The following is a 23,884-nucleotide window of genomic DNA, read 5'->3' as shown; positions in this document are numbered from 1 at the left end:
CATTTCTTACTAACCCGATGTCAGGGAAGATACTTTCTCTTTCAAATGACGTCTGGCATTTTCCCTACGTGCTCATCTAGTCATCCATGGAAAATCTTGATTTTGACAGCCCAGGACACATCCACCTTCCCTCTCCAGCCAATCCCCCATATTGTTTGGAGACTACTCTCTGTATCTTCCAGCCTGCTTGCTCTAGGGACACAGACTTCCAGATGGGCTGGATCTGATTTGGAAAATAGTTGCATCTGAAAAGGCAAAGGTCCTGAAACATGCTGGCTGCCCTCCCTTGGCCTTTCAGTTCCATTCTATAGACAAAATGCTGGAAACTTAGTCACTGGAACAAATTGATTTTATGCCAAATTAAAACAGGAACAGCAGCAAGAAGTGATTGCTTTATTTCAAAGGACAGTGCTGCTGACTTTCTTCTGCTTTTCTCTTTTCTCCTCTGTTCCACATATGTTCTTGTACTGCCCTTTTGGTCCTACCTAAGCCACATACCAAGTGCACTAGAAGTAAAATATCTAATACTTGTCCGGTGCGGTTCATTCTCTCTCTGCCTCTTTTGGAGAAGGTTTGTGTGCATCATGGAGAGTTTCGCTGTGGTAGGGTTTTCTTTTGGCTTTAACCATGTGTGCGATGCCTGTTGCAGAAGGCAGGTTGGAGAGATACACCTAGCGCATGGAGCAAAATCGGGGACCTTTGTGATGCTCCAGAGTTCCTGGGACAGTTCAGTTTATTCCACAGTCTTAGACCACCCCTGTACAGAGGGGCTTGCTTGTTACCTGGGATCTTGCGGTGGGGTTTTCCCTGGAGGAAGTCCGGGAAGAATATGGTTTCGTCACCACACCACTTTGCAGCAGTGTATGGGATTGCGCAAAGTAAAAGGCAGCATGGGATCACACACCACTTGTTGTTCCTTCAGATCCTGTTGTTTAGCCGGTAATACTAAAATCCAAGGAATCCGACAAAGTTGTGACCAACTGCTGAAGACGGTGATCCTACCGTTAGAGCCAAGCCCAAACTGGTACAATATGCACCTTTGCCTAGTCCCCTCGGTACACAGGTCGCACCAAGGTAGACTCTCTTTGATTCATATCCCTGCACTGAGCTGCAATTGCACTTCTTCAGGCATCTCTGCAGGGCTGATTCAGTGCATCTGAGCTGAGAGGCTGCAAGAGTGGGACGTGGCAGGGAAAGCGAGCAGGAATCTTGGCAAGAAAGCATCAGTTTAAGTAGGAATAAGCATGAATGGCTCCACTTGCTCTCCAGGCACTTGCCATGAAAATTGAGAGGATTTACCTAACTTACATATTCTAGCCCCTGGGCATGGTAATGTACAGAGACGTGTTTGCTTCTTCCATTGCAGTCCATGTCTTCTGCATTGAAGGAGCGTGTGCAGGGTGGAGCAGACAGGTTGTCATCCCTGTGTGGGAAGGGCCTTGGCGTCAGGGATGAGGTTGCCTGGAAAAGAAGCTAATTGGATGTACATTGGTAAAAAGCTTTGGGTAAACTGAACCACCCATTCCTCTGGAAGGTGCTTGGAGACCCCTCTTTCATCTTGAGCTACTGGGGCAGGGAATCTGCCATACAAAGTCACCGATGGGGGAGAGTTTCCTAAGTTGCTCATATTTAGGGACCTGCCTAAGCCGCGGTAGACAAAGGGTTTTTCAGGGCCAACTGGCAGCGCACAGAGCCATTTTGCAGTGGCTCTGCTCCTCGCCGCTGATCAGCAGAGGGGCCCCGGCGGCCCTGCCCCTTGCTACTGATCGGTGGAGGACACCTGCCCTCCGTCCATGTCTCTGCCACTTTTTTTTGGTTTTGGTTGATTTTGCAGGAAATAGTGGCCAGTGCCGGATTTCCTGGTGATTGCAGCGATCATGGACTGCGCTGTTTTTTGCAGTTTCCGTGAGATCCATGATACTGCGATTTAGGTAGGTCCCTACTCATATTGGGGCTTGCTGAGTTCTTCCCAACTCCCGCAGGCCCTTTTGGAAGCCCAAAATTTACAGGGGAAGTGGTGCGATCGGGTGAGTAGGGCGCAGGCTGGAAATCGAGAGACCGTGCTGGCACTGACCGCCCGTGTGCTTCTGGGAAAGGTCCTCCCTCCAGGTACCTTGGAGTCCCCTCTCATTGCCTGTCTTGTCTCTTCAAGCCTTGAGCTCCTTAAGGCAGAGACGATATCTGTTTATAAAGTGCCAAGTACAAAGCAGTGCACCATCCAAGTCCTTCCCAGTAATAAGTAATAAGCACAGTTTGTGAGCTGGGGCCAACTCCTTAGCAGGAGCAAGGAGTCAGTCTGTTTTTAGAGGCTCGCAATTTGCTTCCAGCGTGTTTGCATCATCTCTCTGTGATTTAAGTTTCTAATCACTTCCTGCCTATTCACCCTTCCCTTTGTTGGACTGTGCCCTCCATGAACTTTTCTCCAGAAAGGGAGGTTGCATTCAGTACATGGAGCCAGAGTCCTGGAGCTGTCGAACTCGAGGTGCTTGACGGTGCCTCCGTGCGACTGTGAGCCCTTGCATGGAACTGGAAAGCTTGTCACATGCCTCATTGGGTTCCTAAAAATTGCACTTAGCCAAGGCAGCACTGACGGATGGCCACAGGGCCCAGGGGCAGGAGAGGAAACTGCAAAACTCAATGGGAATTAATTGGCTGAAATAACCGCCTAAAGCCCACACCTGTGTGGCATAACATGCATCAGCCCCTGCCAGTGCCACTGCTTCTGTTCAGAAATGGGGTGCTGCCTTGCCCCATACTGATCCTGGAGCTTCTGCTCTCTCCTTTCACACCTTGGGGGAATTGTCTGTGAATAGGACAAGTCCAGCCTACCAAACAGTGAGACATTTGCTTAAACCTTCTTCCCAGGGTTGGGTAAGCAGCATTGTGATCCCAGGTGTGCATGCTGCAGTGTAAGTGTAGAGTGAACTCCTCTTCTAAGGCTCCTAAGGGGTGAACTTCTCCCGTTCCCAGCACTACGATACCCCCCTGGTGCTTTGCTTAATACCTAGTCCTGGCTGCAAAGCAATCCACTGTGGAGGGGAGGTCCCATCTCCAGTAGAGGAGCACCATCTCCTAATTGATGCTGAGCTTCAAGATCACTCAATTTGTTGTCTCCTAATATTAGGGCGTTCAGCCATACTGCAAATAAACCTTGGAGAAGAATCAATAATGGCTACCCATGCAGCATTGATTTACATGGCGTTGCCAAGGAAAGCTCCTCTAACAAATGGAAAGGGAATTTTGAAGAGTTTTGTCTGGATGCAAATGTTCCCCGCGTGAAAGGACAATAAGGCAGGGGGAGAAAGAGTTGGAAAAACAAAACCCTGAAGGGGGAAGGTATATTCGTGCAGCACTGGTGTGCGCGTGTGTGTGTGCGTGCACCAAGGTACAATTTTTAGCCTGTGAACAAAAAGCAAGGCAGTGGGATGCTGCCTCAGCGTGTGGCTTAAAAACGGAACCGAAGATTGTCAGAGATACACAAGGACAATAGAAAATAAAGTTAGCAACAAGGCTTCGGGCTTACGGTTTTCTCTGGGAACGGCGCTTGGAGAGAGCAATGTAGTTAAACAAAGAAGTGGCACATGACCCGCAGTGCTTTTCTGAGCCTGCATTAGATGGCTGCCTTAAATCTATGCATATATAGAAAGCTGCGGTCAGACAGTTACAGTGACAAAATGCTAGCCTTTCAGCTGAAAGGCCGGCAATGAAACTCCCTGCTTGATGCCTGCGGGGGACGTGTGCCAAGACCCCCTGAGTTGGAGAGTCTGATGAATGGGAAGGGATATGCAGGAAAAATAATTACTGCAAAGACTGGGGATGGTCAGTGTTGGGAGTTTCGGGCCATGGAAACAACGTGTTGGTGTCGGGGTAACACATCGGATCCTGTAATGATCCAGAGACCGTGGGACTGCAGGCCTTAGCCGCCTCTCTGGATTTCTGTATAGGAAAAATATTTCTTCTCAAGGCCAGAAACAGAAAAAAAAATCTCGTTAGGAGTTGCATTAAGTCTCAGCAATGATGGTGGGTGCAGCAGCTGCCTTTCACCTCCTTTCTGAACCCAGATGCCTGGAAGAAGAGCAGCCTCCCGCCACAATAAAAGCACATGTGGGTGGAGGGATTGTGCATTGTGAATATGTATCTCTCTGCAAAAGAGAGGCTGAAAGCTCAGATGTGTGAAAGGAGAAAACAGCCCATCAGACATAGCCACAGAAGCCTGGGGAGAGTGGTCTTGGGAGAAATGAGCATCCTTCCTTTGCTGGAAAGGGGCTCGGAGGGGTGAGCAAAGGGACTGTTCCTGTTGCTGGTACTCTGTTGGCTGGAGACTTCTTCCCTTGTTTGAGATGCTAGACTTTGTCTCCAGTTTTTCCTCCTTGTTGGAATAATCTGCAAGAGCCTGGATTTTGGCTCGCTGCTCGGGGCAAAAATGTCACATTCTTACCTGGTGCAAAGGGGACTCGCTTTGTTGGCCTGGACGCTATCTGGTGCATGCCAGTTGTGATAGGCACAGTGTCCGTCTGTCAAAGGTGCGGCTGGCAGGAAGAAAAAGAAGTCCTCCGGCTTCCTGGTGGAGGTGAACTGAGCAGCACGTGAAACTGCTCCGAGTCAACTGCTGGGTATATAAAGTCCTGCACTTTTTTGCCCCATTACTTCTACTGTAAAACAGCTACCATTGAGGACTTTGAATTCAAGCCTGCAAAATGCTTTTCCATCTTGTACAGATCCCATCAAACTGATTCATAGTTTAAAGAAGCAGGGGTGGTGGTTTGTACTTTTGAAGTAGGTATCATGCAGTCTTCTTCACTACTGTGCTTGACATAATGGGGGTGGAAGGTGGCAGCCTTCACGTGGCCCACTCGGTTAAGTGAGAAGTCACGACTAAGGCCGTCAGCTCGGCGACCAGGCTTCTATCAGTGATCTCCCGGTCTTTCAGAGCAGCAGCTCAACGGCTCTTTGTGGGGCAAGTAACACGCATTGACATAATGGAGTTGTCTCCGATGGTTATGCGGCGAGATCAAAACTAAGCTAATAGCGCAGATGCTCAACTCGTTCAAAATGTTCAATGGCAACTGTTGATTTCTAGAGTACTAACAGATACGGGCCCAAGTCCTAGAGCCTGGATGCAGGCCTGAACTTTTGCCTCGGGCTTTCCTGGATCAGCCTCTTGAGTCCAGCCATTCCCCAATGCTGAGCGCGGGGTGGTCCTACCAGGTTGAAGCACCACTAAGTCCCTATGCCTGCTCTATGCCGCCTGCCAGTTCTCCCTCACTAGGATTAAATAGAAGGTCTCTCAAAACCAGGACCGTTCATATTTGCAGTTCATGGTTGAGGCTTTTTGATTCACGGCATAGTGCAATTCTTCCTGGAAGAAAGCATGTTATTTAAATATCTCAGGGGCTGTGTGTGTGTGTGTGTGTGTGTGTGTGTGTGTGTGTGTGTGTGGTCTGCCGCCTCTGATCTGGAAGCAGGTAGCTACCCTGTTAGTCACTTGTATAAAATCAACACCTGAGCATCTTGGACTCGAATACCTGCTTCAGTCCCTCACACGTGCATTGTATAGCCAAATTATCTTCCAATTACCATAGAAACACAACATGTTTACAAGGCGTCTGTCCAGGCACGGGTGGGGAGAATGAATCTGCGTGTACCTCGCTCTCTCGTTAAACTGTGTCTTGTGTTTAAGGAGTGCATATTCCAGCCAGCATCTCATTTTTGCATTTAAAAAAATGCTGGAATTTCTCTGGCGAGGAGTGCGGCTTCACCAGGAATTACTGCTGTGCAGCTGCCTCCGTCTTCCGGGTTTGACACGAGATGTTTCAGCCCTTGTGTCCTGGAGCTCGGCTCACAGCCCCAGTAAATGCAATACTTAAAATAGAACGGTTGTGTGTGCGCGTCAATCCAGACTGATTATATTTATAGGCTCCTGCAGCTCTGGGCATGCGTGAGGGCACGAGGCTGGCACAGAAAAGCAGAGTGAAATGCCAAGAAGGCTTTTAGACTTGCAGACACATCAGAGGGTGCAGGACCTTTCTGCTATGAGCTGTAATGTGTGTTTCTAGGAAACAGGTTTTATATGGCACTGTCCTCTCCCTCCGTTCAGGGCCTGGAGACCCTCCGTCCCATTGCAGTCCATTTGGAGAATGCATTTAGGAACCGAAGGAGGAGGCCTTCCTTTATCATTCCCCTTCATGTTTATTATGTTCCTAGTTAGGATTATCCATGATCATATATATGCCTGCAAGACTTCCCCAATTTATCTCCTTCTAAAACCTTAGCACTAAGAGAACTGGGGCATTCATATACTTGCTCCAGAAGTGGGGTGGGGAGGCACTTTAATTAGAGTGGCTCTGAGAGATGCTGTAATTAGAGCACCCTGAGTGTCACGTGTATCGGTGTCCCTGTGTTGAACAATAGCAGTAGGGGTGCTTTAATGAAAATTCGTCAACTGAATTTTAGTTAAAGCGCCCCCACTGCCATTCTTTCCAGCGCCGGGTTGCTGATACACGTGAGACTGGAGTCTGCTGGAGCATGGTAATTACCACGCTCCAGCAGACTCAATTAATTGAGTCTGCTCTGATGCACTGTAACTACAGCATGTCGGAGCAGCCTTGCTGCACGTGTATAGGCCCCCATCGGTATCAGCGGGAATTAGGCACTGGTTGCTTGACCCCGGCGACGGGGAAGCACTGTCCTCTATTGCACAGTGAGACCAAGTGACTTGCCCAAAGCCACTGACTGAGTTGGGAATTTGATGGTGTCCCAAAGCAGTGCTCCGTCCACTCGAGTGACCTTCCTGTCTCGGAGGGTGAGGGTGGCATAACAGTCCTTACGGCAACACCGTACCGCCGGGATTGTTCTGCACTGGCAGGGTCCTCCTCTGCCCAGCCACCTTGGCTTTCTCCTGCCTTGGTAATGCATAACAGCTATAGCGAGGCCTTATACCTGACCCTTTGCCTTCCAAGAATGTCAGAAATATAAACCAGGAGACAGAGGGAAGGGAATTGCTGACAACACTGGGCACTTGAGCCGGAGGTGGGTCTCTGAAATACTTCAGTGCTAAGCAACAGGCAAAGGTTTTGACAGCATAAGAGAGACAGAGGATGCCAGATCCTTTCACGCTCCACGATGACTTATGCCGAGGCCTGGGTTGTGTCGTTACCTGACCGTGCTATGGCCCCGAGTTGCTCCAGACTTGATTTCAGACTTTCAGTGTGATGTGACATTCTTCCAGTTGTCTAATTAACTTGGCTTCATTTTGATCATGCTCTCTGTGGATAATTCATGCTGGCCCACTCTGAAGGGCAGGGGAAATGCACTCCCTCCTTCTGGGTAGAGAGAGAGAAGGGCAAATTAGATGCGCCTTGGATGGCGCTGCTTAACACGGCATCCTAACTAGAGCATTTGCACAGTTCAGTTCTCAAAGGTCGGTCTGTCGTCTTCTTAGATGTTCAGCTGTTTTGACGTTTTTATAAGTCGCCCTCCTATGCCATGAAGGAAGAGTGGAAGGGGATTTTGTTCTCCATTTGTTTCTAATTAAAGGGAAATTGATTTTATGGCTGTCATTCTGCACCCTGAGTGCTCCTGTGGCCTATTCTTCTGGGATAAGGCTGAGCTCCCCAAGGCCTATGGTGCTAGGCTCAGTACAAAGATGGTCCATCAACCAAAGCTTATAGTAAAGAGCCCCAACCTGTTCCAGTGCATGCTTAGATTGATGCGTTGTGAGTAGTGACACTTGAACTGGGGGGATTAATGACTGCATCGTGTCTGTAAGCTGTTGCAGGGACTGGGGTCTAAATCATTTAAGAGCATCTCCATGGTGCAAGGCAGTGCTATGCAGACATACCGCTTCTGGTTCTGGAGCAAACTCAGGTATCTTTGCATGGCTCTGTCTTGCATATGCTAAAGTGATTTTTTTTTTGAGAAGGGGGGAGCCTGATCCATGCACAGTGACATCGGCCCCAGTCTCCCCAGTGTGCTCCATCCTCCTGTGCAGAGAGACCCTTCTGAAAACGGTGCTTCTTCCTGTAACTCTTCAGACAGCGGTAGCAGATTGGGGTGCTGATCCTACACTGCATCTCCATGTGCAGAGTCCTACCCCAAATCAGTTGGGCTCTGCACGGGTGCAAGACTCTGATTTCGAGGGTCTCATTTCTGGATCAGGTCCTCAGCTTGCCACAGTCTGCACAAACCCTCTGCCAGAGCAAACATTTGCAGCCAGCTCTGAGTGGTATTTTTTTATTTCATTGTCCGATGACTGGCTGAATGCCAAGCATTTTCATTCAATCAGAGCAGCAAACTTACCTGACCTCAGGGCTGCACAGAGCACAACGAGTTAGCATCATCCTAGACATTCCTAGCAAGCAAACTACATATTCATTTGTATGCATAATTTGGGGACAAAAATTACTAGGTGCAGCATTAATCATTTTCCTGGCATGCCCTTCACCATTACTTCCCATCAACCTCTTTAGGCTGGAAGCTGTTGTTTGCTCAGTGAGAAGGGCAAGAAGTTGATCTGTAATTATGAATAATGGGAGGGGGGGGCTAGGTAAAATGACAGGGAGCAAACAATGGAAGCCATCACTCAGCCTCAACAAGAGGTTTCTTTTACTGGGTTTGGGAGGGTTAATGTAAAATTGTCCAAATGGGAAGTGGGTGGTAAAATTTGACAGCATACAGGAAGCTCTCCTTTCCACCAAAAAAGAGACCCTTCTCTTGCATGCCTGTCCAACCCATGTCCACTCCCTGTACATGTCTTCCCCGGAAAGGAAGCAGTGAAGACATCCTGGGGGCACCCCAAGCACCGTGCTGAAGACCTGGGTTCCCGGGTGCAAGTGCAGCAGCTCGGGGCACCTTCTGGTTCTCCTTGCTGCCTCGTTGGGGGGTTAACATGCCCCATGGGAGTGAGTGGATGGGACTTATTTCCTCATTGTGACTGAGCCCTCTGCTGCCATTGCACGGACGTAGCCACCGAGGCAAACTCCATTCATGATGACTGCCGTGTGCTTGTAACGCACCTGCTTTACTCACAAGCGCTCTGTTTCTTTTGGCTCAGAGAAAGGGATCCGAGTGCCGCCTATAAATACATGCCAAAGAGGCAGAAGAGATATGTAAATGAAAGGGCAACGTTGGTAAAAGAACAAATGAAGTTAAACTGGGAGAGAATAAATTGAAACTGGTTTCAAAACACCAGAGCCTGGATCAGCAGGGGTGGTGGTGGCAAAACCCCTAATTCCTGCTACAAATTAGTTGCACCCATTGTACGTAGTTGGAACCGGTGGGTGCTGGAGTCTCAAAAACGTGGCTCTAAAACCCTCTAGTTATCTAATTAGGCAATAATACTGTCTGTTTGTCTTTGTGCTGACCTAGGAAAGACCTCCTTGACGTGCGCAAACCCATCCTGTGTCCAGTGTCAGCGTGACCTCTGCGGAAAGGGAAACCTCTCTTGGTAATGATTTGTCTCAGTAAGGCAACATCAATTCATGGGTGCAGAAACAACTGTGGCATTCGGAGATGTTTCGGGGAAAAGGGTTGACCTAGCATCAAGAAACAAACTCTCAAATATGAACTGAGGTGTTGATCTGTGCAATCCAGTTGTAAGGCAGGAGAGCATCTCTGACGAAGGGATGGGATGAGAAACCAAGATTAGGCATTTATCTTTTTCTTCGTTAGGTGCTGCGTAAATGCTGTAGGATCTCGGAACAGGATGGGGCTCACCGGTGCAGCTGCAATACAAATGATGAATTAAAAAGAGCAAGTTAAAAGAAGTAATGAAAACCGAAGTAAGCAGCTGGGTTGCACTAGTAACCTTCTGCATGAGATGAAGAATTAAGGCAAAGCCATTTTAGTGCAAACAGAAGCATGGCTAGTTGTCCTACTGAGCACATATGCACATGTATTCAGGACCAAATACAGTAAGGCTAATTCTTATGAAGCAGCATGTACTTGCGCAAAAAGTCTTACTTGCATCTTTATGGGAAATCAGAGAATAAGAAAGCGACTTCCAGCAAATTGCTGGACTCTGGGCTTGATAGGCAAGTTTAAATCATCCAGTTACCAGTGATTTCATGAAACCCCATTTTAACGGTTGCATGAAAAGCCTTTAGGGAGATTGTGATGGAATGGGCGGTGACACGGGGCTCTCGGAGCGTGGCAAATCTTATCTTGGAAACAAGGAGAAGAGAAGCGCATCCCTACCACGCATGTGTTCCCGAATCACGGAAGCACCTCTCCCTTGGCTCTCGGAGATCTCTGGTGAGTGATGCACCGAGGAACAAAGACAAAAAGTCTTCCACAAAGCTGTAGTGTCAGATTTGGGAACATTTTACACATTACCTTCAGTGAGCTCCATATTGGGCCCTGTTGATGAATGCTTATTCACAATCTTTGTCCCACTGATTTCTGCGGGATCACTTCTATGAGTAACTACCTACCAAGATGAATGTGGGATCCATAGCAAACAACTAGGTAAGTACTCATCAGGCTAATCTCTGTGCTGTCCCTAGTTATCATTCGTTTCCTGTTGTAAATTCATCTGAAGGGCATGATTTCCATTTAGACTACCTGGTAGAAACAGGTCAAACGTGAGGGATTCATTTTTTCCCCTGACTGGGAACCTGACATATCATATAGTTCAATTCTTGTGAATTATCTGACTAGACACGTTGCTCTTTGAGAGCAGAGAATTAGGAACTATTTCAACCAAGAGGCAGGCAGGTGTATTCAAACACAGAGCGACAAGAACAAGCCCTTCCTTGGTATCCTTACAGGGGAAAATTAAATTAATGGGGAAAGCATTACTTGTTTGACTGTTAGTGTGGGAATTATTACTAATTGCAAGAGTAATTCCCTGATAATGATGCTGTAATGATTCCTCCTATTACAAGCTGTAAGGCTGTCATTACTGCATTACTCAAACACAAATCTATGGGGGAACGCAGTAGGGTGAACAGTGATTGAAAGTTTCACATTAAAGTAATTACCCTCAATCTTAAATTTAAAAATGTGCCTGATGTGTATCTAATGTTCCCTGGATTTTGTAAAGCTCTTCTTCCACAAATATAATTCTCTTATCTGTATTAAGCTATGGCCATTTTTTGCACACTAGTTGACTGTTCACAGCATGCGTTAGAGTGATAGTCAGGGATAAAACTATTTTAGCAATTATTACGGCAGTGGTCAACTAAGAAGAAGCCACAAATTTATCAAGAAGGTTATGCAGGAAAAGACGTATCGCTCTTTCATTGTGGATCCTGCATTTCAGTTATCTCTTGTGCTTAGAGTTTCAGCTTTGCAGCTGAAGCGTACTATAGCGGTGTAAGAAATGTTCCCGGCTAACTGCCGTAGACCTTCACAGAAGCAGTCTTTTTTTATTCTTGGTTTTGCTTTTCCAAGGCAGTAGCCAGGAAGGGGAAGGTCAGTGATTACAGCTGGGGAATCAGAGTCGAGGCAGCGGGGTGGTAGGCAGACTTCCTGCCCAGTCTTGGGCAAACCTGTGGACCGCAAGACGGAAGAATTTGTGCCAGTAAAGTAGTTAAGCAGGTAGGCTAGATGATAATATATCCTATCCCACACAGCTGCATTCATTGCAATTCTCCCAGGGATGAAAGGGGTCCATTTAGTCAGATATTTTACCAAGTTTCTGCCGTATTGCTTCCAAATTGATAGATTCCTACTTTTTAAGGCCAGACAAAAACATAGCTCATCTAAGGCTAAGCTGACCCCTTGTATAACCAGTTTTTCCTGCCGTGCACCACCATGAGAAAATGACATGCAAGTCTCTTTCCCAATGGCTTTTATCTCCAGAGTCAGAGCCAATGCCCAGGGATCGACCAGAGGCAGTGACCAGGGAGGACCATTGATATGCCCTCCCTTTGACTTGTCTTTGATTATTGAATGTCTGGACAGAAATTTTCTAATGGACATCGGCTCTGACATGTGCCACCTAGTTGAATACCCGTGACATTGGATCATTTGCACCTAGTTTCTGCCATTTTTAAGAGGTGGCTTTTTTAGGATGGTGTGAGCAGAAGGGAAAAATCAAATGTAATCTCAGGCTAGGTCTTAAAACCAGCACCCAGAGATCCAGGCTCACATGAAGGATTGAGCCATCGGTTTTGCTCAGAAACTTTTTGAAATCTAAGATTTTTCCTTGGATCGCAGTCCCACATTCCTTCAGCGGTATTTTTGCCTGAGACCTTGGCTCTTGAAATACTCCTCTAGATGTTATCCCTACCATGACTGTGAGTTTGATTTGCAGTCTCCCACTGAAACCAATTGTTCAAAGGAGGGTCATTGTTGCCGTTGTTGGCAGTACATCAGGAACTTGGGCAGCTCTGACACTTTATGAGATTAATGGCAGTTCTGGCCACACACGGACTGAATGATGAAAAGAGGGCAAAGCGGCCAGGGTTACTGGGGCATTACGCATAGGTACCTCTACCGGGGGTCTCTTGGGTGTGCATTAACAACCTTTTATAGAAGCAGAGCATTTGCTGCCATGGCTCCCCTGCTTTACCTGGGGCAGGTGAGGGTGTTGTGTTGTGTTAGGGTTGACAGCAATTTTGCATAGAGTTTAGAGGACAGATCTGTAGAAGATGGTTTGTATAAGGATGATCCTGCCTGGGGAAGGGGTTGCCCTAGATGCCCTCTGGAGAGGTCTCTTCCAGCTCTACCTTGCTATGATTCACTGTGAAAATCCTGGGGTGTCGAGTGCTCCCAGAGTACTCCCTGGGTTTGTGTGAGCTACTTGCCCCCCCCCCGCCCGCTGAATGGGTATACCCAAAGTACTAATTTGCCCAGATATCACAATTTACCATGGCACCTTGGTAAAGTATCAGGAAAACAAAAACATTTATTACAAGGAAGAACAAATGATAGAAAAAAAGCAAAAGTGATCAAATGCTTTGACAACAGAGTACGGTAAAACAAAGCAGACCAAATCCTTCCCCTACATCCAGGCTACCATCTCGCCCTGATAAAAATGCCTGCAAAAATCTCCCGGAGTCAACCTCCCCAGGGTCACAGCTAGCTCTCTCAACCAGGGACCTCCCTTCCTCCTCTCCACGCAGGGAGCCCCCTCTTTTGCCACCCCCGAATGGTCCCTTCATGTTTCCTTTATCTAAAAGAAAATTATACGCTTCACAGAAAAAAAAAATTATGGTATTGGAGATAACTCAGAGAAAAACACACAATCGATGGTTGCTGATCTGCTCAAGGCAGCATATTTTTTTTTATATATGGTCTTATTTCTGCTTGGAATTTATTGCCTGAGGCAAGGCGGTGGCTTCTGCAGTATTATTTCTAACAATTGTGCCATGCATTTATTTTCTCATTAGCATCTATTTTCTATTGTATATTTTGAACAAAGGTAACCTTGGAGGGGGAACACATTCCTCCCTGTCAGGAAGAGCTTGTGATGCTGTTTCAAAGATGCATGCATGATTGAGCAGCAATACATCACAAGGAGCATTGCGAAGAAGATAATTCTCTGTGGGCTATAGTAGAAGAAAAAGCCTAATTTCTTTTTTCTTTTTTTTTGGCTTAATGTACTCTCCGACTGTGGGGAGGGGGGTTAATTTATGTATGTTGTGACAAGCGCTCTCAGATATCGAGCAGACTGCTCGCCAACTTCTAACTATCATTCTCCGAAACAGCAAAGATTCAACAATTTGTGTTTTCTAGGCTTTGATAAAAATTATATCCTTTTTAGATGAGAGTCATTGCTGTTGTGGGAAATCATTGTTCAACAAACATCCACCTGATTTTAGCAGTTCGTGAGAGTAGTTTGGGATGCTGAGGTTAAATTTCCCGTTGAGACCTCCATGAAGCCTTACACGCTATCCACATGCCACATGTTTTGTAAGAGCTTGAAGGCCACATCTACACTGTCCCTGGACCATTCAAAGGAGTGCCACAGTGAAGGGTGCTGCATCTGATGCCTTATTAGCATGCCCAGCATTGCTTTTGGGTGGCTACACATCCATCTGGGTTCAGGCACACTACAGACGTGATGTAGACAGGCCCCTGGTATCTCCCCCTCCGTGTGAAGCAGATGAGGTTCATCCAACTCTGCAGGAGTGGGCAGGCAAGAGAAGGAAGCGTGGGTAGTCTCATGATTAAATACTGCACCGGGACTTGGAAGAAATAGCTTCAGTTCCTGGCTCTGCTACCGACTTCCTGTGACCCTAGGCAAGTCATTTAATGGCCAGTGCCTCCGTTTGTCACTTGTGCGTTGAAAACAACGTTTTCTGTCTGCAGCCCTTTGCCGCCTTGCCTGTCTACACTGCAGGTTTTCTGCGGCAGGGACTGTTTCTCGGTTGCTGCATATGGGTGCACCAATTTGTCCACCAATGTTTGGATAGTGTTTGTAAAGCACGTAGCTCAACAGGGCCCCAGTGCCAGCTGAATCCTCTCGGGGCTATTGTAGGACAGATAATCAGTTGTAACCAGGGCCTGATGAACCCATTAGTGGGCCCTAGGCAAACAAACTTGTGGGCCTCTACTTCTTTTTCACTCAATAATTATAATATGTAAAATAAGCACAACTGGGCCCCTTCTTCACTTGGGGCCTTAGGCATGTGCCTAGTTTGCCTGTGCATTAATCTGGCCCTGGTTGTAATGTGTCCATCTGAAAGCAGAACTTGGCATGAGAGCTGGATTTAGACTTGCAGGGGATCCTTACTCCTAGTCCTATAGCTGGGAATAATTGGTAGTCTGTATCCACCGGACACCTCACTGGATGATACAGGACCAGCCCCGCTCTTAATTCTGACCAGGTGTGTGAAGAATGGGCCGTACATAACGGCTTCGTACTGGAAACAAAGCAACACGTCCCAGCCACTGAATCTGCGAGGGGCATGGTGAGCAGGTGTGAAGAAGAAAACGAATGGAGCTGGAACTTGGCCAGCAGCGGGGGCATTAACACCCTCGTCTTATGAGAAATGCTTTGAGACCTTCAGGGACTGCATTTCACGTGAAAGTGGTCACCTCCAGCCGCACAGAGATCCTGCATCGTAGTCAGTACTGATCTGGAGGGGAAAGTGATACCTATCATTTATCACCACTCCTTGGAGCGCATTTTTCTGACGGCTGAGAGAGGAAAGGGAACAGACGTAGCAAAGGCTTTCTCTTTGTCTGGTCTCTGTCTAGGCCAGTGAACCACGAGGCTCCAAAGCTGCATCTGACCTGCCTCCACGTGCAGCCCGGGAGCATCCCTTTTCCCTACCAGAAACGAGGCTGGTCTAGCGCAGCTCTGTGTGCGTGCCCGCAAACACGGCGGAGGCTGAGGACCTGCGAGTGGCTCTGGAGCGCGAGCACAGAGCTGCGCTCCGCTGGCTACTCCGATTAATCCCTGGGTTTCACACGTCCCAAGCAGGAGCAAGGGGACCAGCTGTGCTTCTCTGCGTCGCACCTGGGCTTGCTTTGGAGGCAATGCGTAGACTTACTCCAACATGCTGGGATCTCAAAGTCATAAGCACACGCTTCAGTGGAAGTTGAGGGCATTCAGCCCTGTGCGGGACTGGATGTTAAAGTGCAAACCTGTCTCAGGAGCATGACTATGCCCAGTCGGTATTACAGTTGCCACCTTGTACCAGACACAGCGCAAACACAGAACAAAAAGACGGTTCCTATCTAGAGAGCTTTAGTTCTGAAGAGCAACCGTCTTAGCTGGACGCGGGAGGCACATCATCAAATGCCATCTGTCTGTTTTACTCTTCTCAAACTTGATAGGTTTTTTTTCCCTAATGTATAAACTGTAATTTATGTGGAAGCATCTTAAAGCTGTCTGTAATGATGAAAGGTGATGAATCACTTAGGATAAGTATGGTTAGCAAAGTAGCACAATTAAACAACTTCATTCAAGAATTCTGACATGAGACTTTCAAGATTTTAAATTGTAACATGAATGTATGCATGGCGTGGAAAAGAATTAGCGTGCAAAGCAGACAGATCGTTAAACTGCATAACAGGCATTTTATTATGTAAACGATCATAGGATCATATGGAAGAAAGGCTGGGTGGGACCTCACAAGGTTCTCCAGTCCAGCTCCTTTGCCAGAGATCCCTTTCCCTCCAAACAAAATCTCTTCCAGCTGCCGTGTTCATATTTTAAAAATTGTATTATTCAATTCAGATGGACTTTCACAATAGAGGTAAGTGGAGGGAGAAAATTAAATTGTACCAAAAAAAGGGTTTGCTTGCCCAGCATTTTCAGAGACCTGCAGTTTTGAAAAATCTTCATGTGTGTTTGTATTTTAAGAACAGACGGCTCCTCTGGCAATGATCCAGCTGCTCCGTTTGGTCCTACGTTGACATTGGGACCGTTGTTGTGTGGGACATCAGCCCGTTTGCACTGAAGTGAATGAGTCCACATTAGTGTTGGATTTGCTGTACAACCGAATACAAAGAAATAAAAGGGAACGAGAGAGAAAGTGGGTCGCCTGATGAGGATGATGATGCTCAAAGACTCTGTGGTCAAGAGAAAGGAATGAGCTTTGGCACAGTAGAAGGTAACATTGTGACATACATACGAATGGGAAGGGGTTTTTTCCAGTCCAGTTGTGGCCAGTAGATGGTAGAAATTAGCTAAAGCCCTTATTAGATGGTCATTTTGGGCAGCCCCTGGAACTTAACCCCTTTAAATGGCTTAAAGTGCTCGTTATGTGGCTCAAAGTTACGCCACTCCAAGGCAGGATTATCTCTTGATCTGCGCAGCCCAGCTCCTAGTCCATTAAGGTGTGGCCACTCCCCATAGATGTGCCACTCGAGTCGAAGTCCTCCAGTATCCCCGGATGCAGTGGCCCCATCTCCACCCTCCTGTTCTGTGGGCTCTCCCACCGCCAGCTGCTTAGTGGATCGGCCCAGGGACCGGTATTGCAGCTTTTCTCTTTCCCCCAGCCTCCAGCCCCCGGTGCAGGACCAGCGGCCCAGGGCATCTTTCCTCACCAGCTACGAGCCTGTCTGGGCAGACGGCCACCGCTGGACCCCATGTCTGCCCCCGCTCCCCTGCCAAGCCCTGGGGAGCAGAGAAGAGTGCTGCCCCGGGGAGCCTCCAGACCCGGCCAGGGTCTGGCAAGCCCTGAGCTCCAGCAGCACCCTGCTGGGCCCGGGAGCACCACGGAGGGGTGGAGGCAGGGTGGATATGGGGCCGAGCCGAGGGGGAAGGGGAGTAGCTGAGCCTCCCTCAGGCAGGAGACGGGTCTCGTAGGGCGACCATTGGTCCTGTTTTATACCAGACCGTCCTGTTTTTAAACCCTTTGTCCCCCGTCTAGTTCTAAATGAGGAGTGGACTGCAAAAAGCCCTGTTTTTCAGTGCATTGGTGGAAATGCATGTCAATCATTTGTCGTAACGATTCTATTGGCTGTGCCTAGAGGTAGGGCAGTGCACAGCCTGGAGGGGCAGGGTTCCAAGCCGGGCAGGGAGAGAGGGAGGTGGCCTTTTTGTGGTGGCCCCGCCCCTTGCTGCTGACTGGCCGAGGAGGTGGCGGCTCCACCCCTTACCACTGATTGGCTGAGGGCGCGACAGTGGTTGTCACCCCTCACCCAAGGGATGTCCTGTATTCTGGGGATGGGTCAGTGGCCACCATAATGCCCAGGCTTGTGAGATCGAACCCGGAGCATGTGGGTGCCGGGAGGGCAGCGACCTCCCCCTGCAGCCCCCACCAAACCCCTCAGCCTCACTCTTGAGAGACCCCATGGGCGACTGGTGCCTCCCGAGTCTGGGAGGGCAGCAGATCGCCAACTGGGGGGTAGTCCCTCAGCGGCCGATCGCCGAGCCAGCAGTGACACCGGAAGTGCACTTCCAGTTTTGCAGCTGGTGCTTCCAGGGGGTGCACGGCTGATCTCAGGGGGGGCATGTGCACCCACGTGCACCCCCTATGTGTCGCCAATGAGAGACCCCACCACCTCCCTCCCCTCCTGGCGGTCTAGGACGCTGCTGCAAAGGATGGGCGAAGCTTAGAGAACCATAAAGAAGTAGGGCTGGAAGGGACCTCCCTGCTCCCCAGGCCTCTAGCAGGAAGTCCCACGGTGCAGGTGGGGGACAATCAGAGAAGGTTTCTAGGACTAGGTGTGACTGCTCCAGACTCCAAGCTAGCACTAAGCCGATCAAATTATAATGTGTAACATTAGACACGTTACAGGATCTTTTTAATGGTTAGCACGCGTGGCAAGAAGTAGTACAGAACCAGTTCCAGACGTTCAGATATGCGTTTGCAGATTATTCAGATGCCTTAATGCTACTGTCTCCCTCCAAGACCTTTCAGTGCCGTCATGCCGAACTTGAGAGCTCCTCTTCTGTCTGTAACGGTCTTCAGCGCTCGTTCTCTTCCTTACAGGTGGCATTCACCACCAACAGCCCTTGGGGAATGGGGAAGGCTGGCGGGCAAAAATCTAGTGAGATTTGTAGTTGTGCAAAATGACCGTCTACCAGGTCTATGAGCCCTAAGAAAGTCTGTCACAAGGTCTAAACTTGCTTGAAAACTGTCATCTGCCAAAAGTGACAGGTCAGGACGCGTTGGTTGGTTTTCTTCTGCGTGTACAGCGGTCCAGGCCGAGACGTGCCGTTGTCATTCTTTGCCATTACACCAGTCAAGCCAGGGTCCCTCTCTCCTTCTCCTGTACTGACACCAAGCACCACAATGATCAAACTAACTGATCTTGTTATAGGATTAGGAAGATTAAACCTGACATTTAGTGGCTCTCTGAATGCTGGTGATTCATAGCTGTCAGATGCCAAATCCTGGAGAGTGAATTCAATACTTTGTATTTGTGTTGACCATCAAATCAATCGCACCTTAAACGGCAGGAAAAAAGGAAGCAATAAATGTGGAGATTAAAAAAAATTCTCAGCTAAACGAAATACTTCCTTTTATCTCTTATGCCTTAAAAGTTATTTTGTCCCCTTAAACAGAAACCGTTTCAAAGGACTTTGTTGCAACCACACTTGTAAAGTCAGAGAGGAAGAAGAACTTGTTGAAGGCACATTTTACATTGCTTCCTGAAGGCATCCTACAAAAAGCAAAACTAGCCAAATCAGGCCAAGGTATTGTAATGAAGTGCTTCCGCCATAGTAACTCATTTCTGTTGTTTGAGCATAAGTAGTATGCACGAACACAACATGATGGCACACGTGTCCCGGAGTGGATTAACTCTCATTTTAAATCCAACGAAAAAGACGAAAGTGTGAACAAAAAGAGCAGAATTTCTTTGGCTTTCTACCTACACAGCGAAGGCTTCATAGCATGGACTCCACATGGTGGGAACTCCTGATGTGCCCTGGAGTTAAGAAGTAAATCCTTCCCTTTCCTTTGGTTTGGCATGGATGAACTGGTTTAGTAAATGATAACTAACTTAACCTCTTTCTCCCACCTTAGTAAGATGGATAACGAGCAGTATTTTCTCACTGTGCTCCCACAGATGGTTTCTAATCCCCGCTCATTCCTAAGGAGTGCCGAGGCAAGTGAAAACAAGAGTGGGGAAACGTGTGCTTTACGGCTTGCAATCCTGATGTAAAGATGGGTTGCATGAACTAGTACACCCTTTCCGTAAAAATCTGAGATACAGATTGGTTGTCATCAGAGATTAGCTCAATGCAACTGCAAATCTGCGCTGTTCATAACCTAGGTAGTGCTCCAGTTCAGTCTACTCGTAATTATTGCAAACAGCAGTGGAAAAGAGGGCGACTTGTTATCTGAGGGCTGCAAAGTTTAATTCAGGATGAGTTTGGTCCCTTTCCTCTTGGAACAAGACCCTGTACTAAGGATGATTTATTTGTGTGCACTGAACTGTGTATGATCTCCTTGCCCAACCACCTAAACAATCCAAGTCTTCTGAATGCACTGTAGTTGCAAGTGCTCCTTGCCATTCATCCTACCTCCTCACTTATTCATCATCTGCATATTTCTAGACCATTTACTTTTATGCCTTCGTTCAAATGATTTTATGGTCAAGACGTGCATCGCGGCTCCAACAGAAAAGCACAAGCCTTGTTTACTTTTACTTACTTTGGACCCATCACGGCTTTTTCCAGCTGTGCCATAACTTGTTAGGTGCATTTTACCTGCCGTGCTCTTATCCTGCATCAAAGATGTACGCGGGATACAGAGAAGATACAGGACATGCACTGGCATATCCTGGGGCCAAATTCTCCGCTCAGACTGCATCCAGGGCTCATCTTTGTTCTGACAGGAGTCGTGTGTGCACATCCCTCGGGGAGGACTTCAGCGTCAGTGAGCGGAGGTGTTTTCAAGTACGGGCAGTACAATCACCGGTGGTACAAATGAGACCAGCAACTGTTGTCAAAGGGGCTTTTCTTATTCCAGAATACAAGTCTACCTAATAAAATAGGCATTCCTAGTAATATGCTACTTTTTAGTACTTAGCCCATATCTATCTGCAGGCTCTATCGTGGATGAATACAGACTGTTTCTGCCTTTGAAGAGTTTGTAGTCAGTGCTGGTGAGTTGGAAGTCCTTTGCAGAGTGTGGTATTGAATTTGATTTTTGAAAAGTCAATCCTCATCCTTTAACAACTATCAGACTGTCCTTTGTCTCTGTCACTCGATATGTTCTCAGTTAGGCTCTCGCTTACTGATACCGAAGACCTGATCAGAAGGAAGCTCTGAAATGACTGCAGTGCTGGTAAATTATTAATATTAATCACTCCAAGCAAAGTCTTATTGCTTTAAAAGGATGGGCAAGAAAAGTACTTTTCAAAGGAATAAAGTTTGCATCAGTGTTGATCTCAGCGGCTCAATCACCAGGCTTCAGGGAATAATTTTCCATGAAAGCTTCTTTGACTCAGAGTAAGAGTCCTTCACCTATAATTTGCTAATGAATTTCAACTCAAGTGCAGTTATAAAACGTAAGAGTTTGACTAGGGAATGGATTGAAAGTAATCATTTTCCTTCTTCCTCTTCCGTCTCTTGGCACTTGTTAAAAGGCGTTTGAAGGCAGCAAAGTGTTGTGAGGCTGAAAGCTTGTTAAAAGAGCAAAGGGTCTGCAGTTGAGGAGCCAGGCAAAGAAGAAAGTGAGGCAGGAATCTGAAGAAAGTTCCTTTCTGAAGAAGATGAAAAGTATTTTGATATGAAAAAAAAAATCTGCTTTCAGATGGATCCCCACCCCCCACCCCCTACTTTGAAATCAAAAGGGCTGGGGAAAAAAATTAAGTTTGACTTCATCTCACTAGCATCTGCCTCCACCTACGCTCCAAATCCAAAGGTGTGACTCCAGGTAGTTGAAGTGATACCCAGGCCAGTTTAAAATGAACCAGTTTGCACGCGGGTAGCCATGGAGCTGCAGCCACACGAAGGTGCAGGTTACAAACCTAACCGAGGACCCTGGGTAGCACTAGAGCAGCTGCCCCACCTTGGACACGCTCCGCTGTCAGTCCTCCAAGCTCATGTGTTTAATGCAGGCTCTGATATAGCTATACAACCTGCGTCACACATTTTATACTGCAATGTCACTCTCTCTTTGTGGAGCAGAACGAACGACGGTTGAATGTACTGTTACAAAGCTAACTTTTAGATCTGGTTTAGGGTAGTCTGTAGTCAGGGGCTTGTTCAAACCGGGAGCCAGACAACCATGTGCCTACAATCTCAATTGTGTGCCGATTGCTTGGGTGTTCTCTACAAATGCTGATGATTTTGCCATGGATCCTCTCTCTTCCCTTCTCGCAGAAGGCAACTAAAAGGACAGGAAAGCAATTTCAGCGCCGGGGAGCCCTGAGAGTTTCTTAATCCCATGTATCCTAGTTTTAGATCTGGCTAGAGGACGGAGATGTTCTGGTGGTTGGTCTTCAAGTGATGTACAAAGGTTCAATATTGACTCGAATAGAAGAAAAGTTTTTATTTAGATGTTGAGATAAGCAACCTGGGAAGATCTTCCACATGCATAGTTTTCGTTATTCTACAAGCATAGCCTTCATTAGTTCTTCTGTGAGGATTTATCAATAAGGGGCTAGGTCAGCTCAGTTAGCTTGGAAAATAGATGTGAAAAATGGGTTCAAGGATAAAGATGGTGGGTTTATTTCCTCCATGTTTGAAGGGCAATAGTTAACTGCTAATAAACCCTGCCTTGCCTGTTAGCAAGTACCAGATCATAAATCTGAGCATGAATAATCGCACAAATTTCAGCTTGAAGCACAACATTGCCATTCATTTCCCACCATCCTCCGATTTAAAAAGTTTTGGCCACCTGCTTGGGGGAAGAAGCCATGAGACAATGCGACTTAGGTGAGTGAGCCCACTTCACAAGCATTGAGCAATGAACAGTTAAGTGAAGAGTTCTTGGTTTGAAGAGTTATTACTGAAATTTGTGTGCATGGAAAATTTAAATATTTGGGAAAATGGATGCATTCATAGGAACCAGAATTGGTTTGTGAACAGGAAAAGATGCTAAATTCTTTGAATAACTTATCTGTAGTCAGTGATTCATCCAGTTCTGCTAGCAGTATTTGCATGAAAATGGCATTAAATAAAAAAAAAAAACAACAGAGCAAAACAAAGCAGCTTCTGCTGTTATTCTTCAACTCTTGTTAGGCATCTTTAGAGCCATATTCTGCCGTTGTGACTGATGTTTAATACTTTGAATCACAAACAGTCTTGTTGCTTGCTGTTGCTGAGACCGCAGGTGTGAAATAAGAAGATATAACAGTGTAAATAAGAAAGAAGAGAGGTTACCAGGTAGCATCTTGCTCTAAAACATCTGTCGTTGTATTTGCTTAGTTCTACTTGCTGTTGGTAGGGAGGGGGAATTCATGCCATATATCTTTAGAAACGTACAGCTGGGACCCACAATGCACAGTCCGAGGGCGTTATGTGGTGATCTGGTAGCCTGTAGCTGGTGTATCATTTTAACGGCAAGGCTAAGGACAAAGATCAACTGCAGGTTTTCACCGCTGATCATCCCAAGACAACACGCAATTTCTAGTCCTCTGCAAAGGAGGACGGAAGTACAAGCAATTGCGGCAGCTTGGAGATTCTGGTTCTTAGTTCTAAAATGACACCATACCTGGCAAGGGGCCTTGCCCTTTGTGTCATGCAAAGTACGGCAAGCACTGCTTGTGCTGCCCTGTGCCTGTGGATCGAGACGCTCGGGTTGCTCCAGTGACCACGCAGGAGCTCAGTAGGTGGGTCCCAGCTCATCCTGGTGCTGCATTACAACAGTCCTCTGCTGCTCCATCCATGACGTCTCCTATTTCAGCTCATCCTGCGGTTCAAACTTCATTTGTTTCCCCAGAGGTAGGGAGTCTGGAACAGCTCATTAGGAATAGGATTCAGCTATCTCGCAGTGTCACCTTGGCTAAATCCGCAGTCCATGTGAATGCCATTCGGCTCTTTGGTTATAAAGTACTACGAAACATTAGCAACGATAGCCTATGCAGAGGCTAGATGTGACCTGGGCTCCTAGGAAGGTCATGGTGTAGTCCTCAGTATTGCAACGGTGACATTGCATGTGCAAAGGTGCATGTGACGCATGGTACCTACTGCATGTTAAATCTTCTTGGGGGAATGGAATCGAAATACATCCGGATTTAATGTAATTAATAGGTTTCCTTTGGTTGTGGAGCAGCTTTTTAAAAAGGGTGGATAGCCCTCGGATGGGACTCGTGGATGACTAAGTGCATATTTTACATATAAAACCTATCGTGCCAACGGTAAATGCGCTAACCTAACACCAAGGAGACGGAGGTTCCCATCCCTGCTCTACCACTGCCATCCTGTGTGACCTCGAGCAAGTTGCCTAGTCCCCCTTGGTGGACCCCAGGGAGGAAGCATATGTATTGTGAGTTCAATCTGTTCCTTTGTCATCCGCAGTTCCCTATCACCAGCATTGCATTGGTGTGATGGACATGAGATGAATGAAGGATGCTACAAAGCAAA

The sequence above is a fragment of the Alligator mississippiensis genome, chromosome 9 (genome assembly GCF_030867095.1).
Source record: "Alligator mississippiensis isolate rAllMis1 chromosome 9, rAllMis1, whole genome shotgun sequence".
Taxonomy (NCBI): domain Eukaryota; kingdom Metazoa; phylum Chordata; order Crocodylia; family Alligatoridae; genus Alligator; species Alligator mississippiensis.
This window is presented reverse-complemented; position numbering follows the sequence as displayed.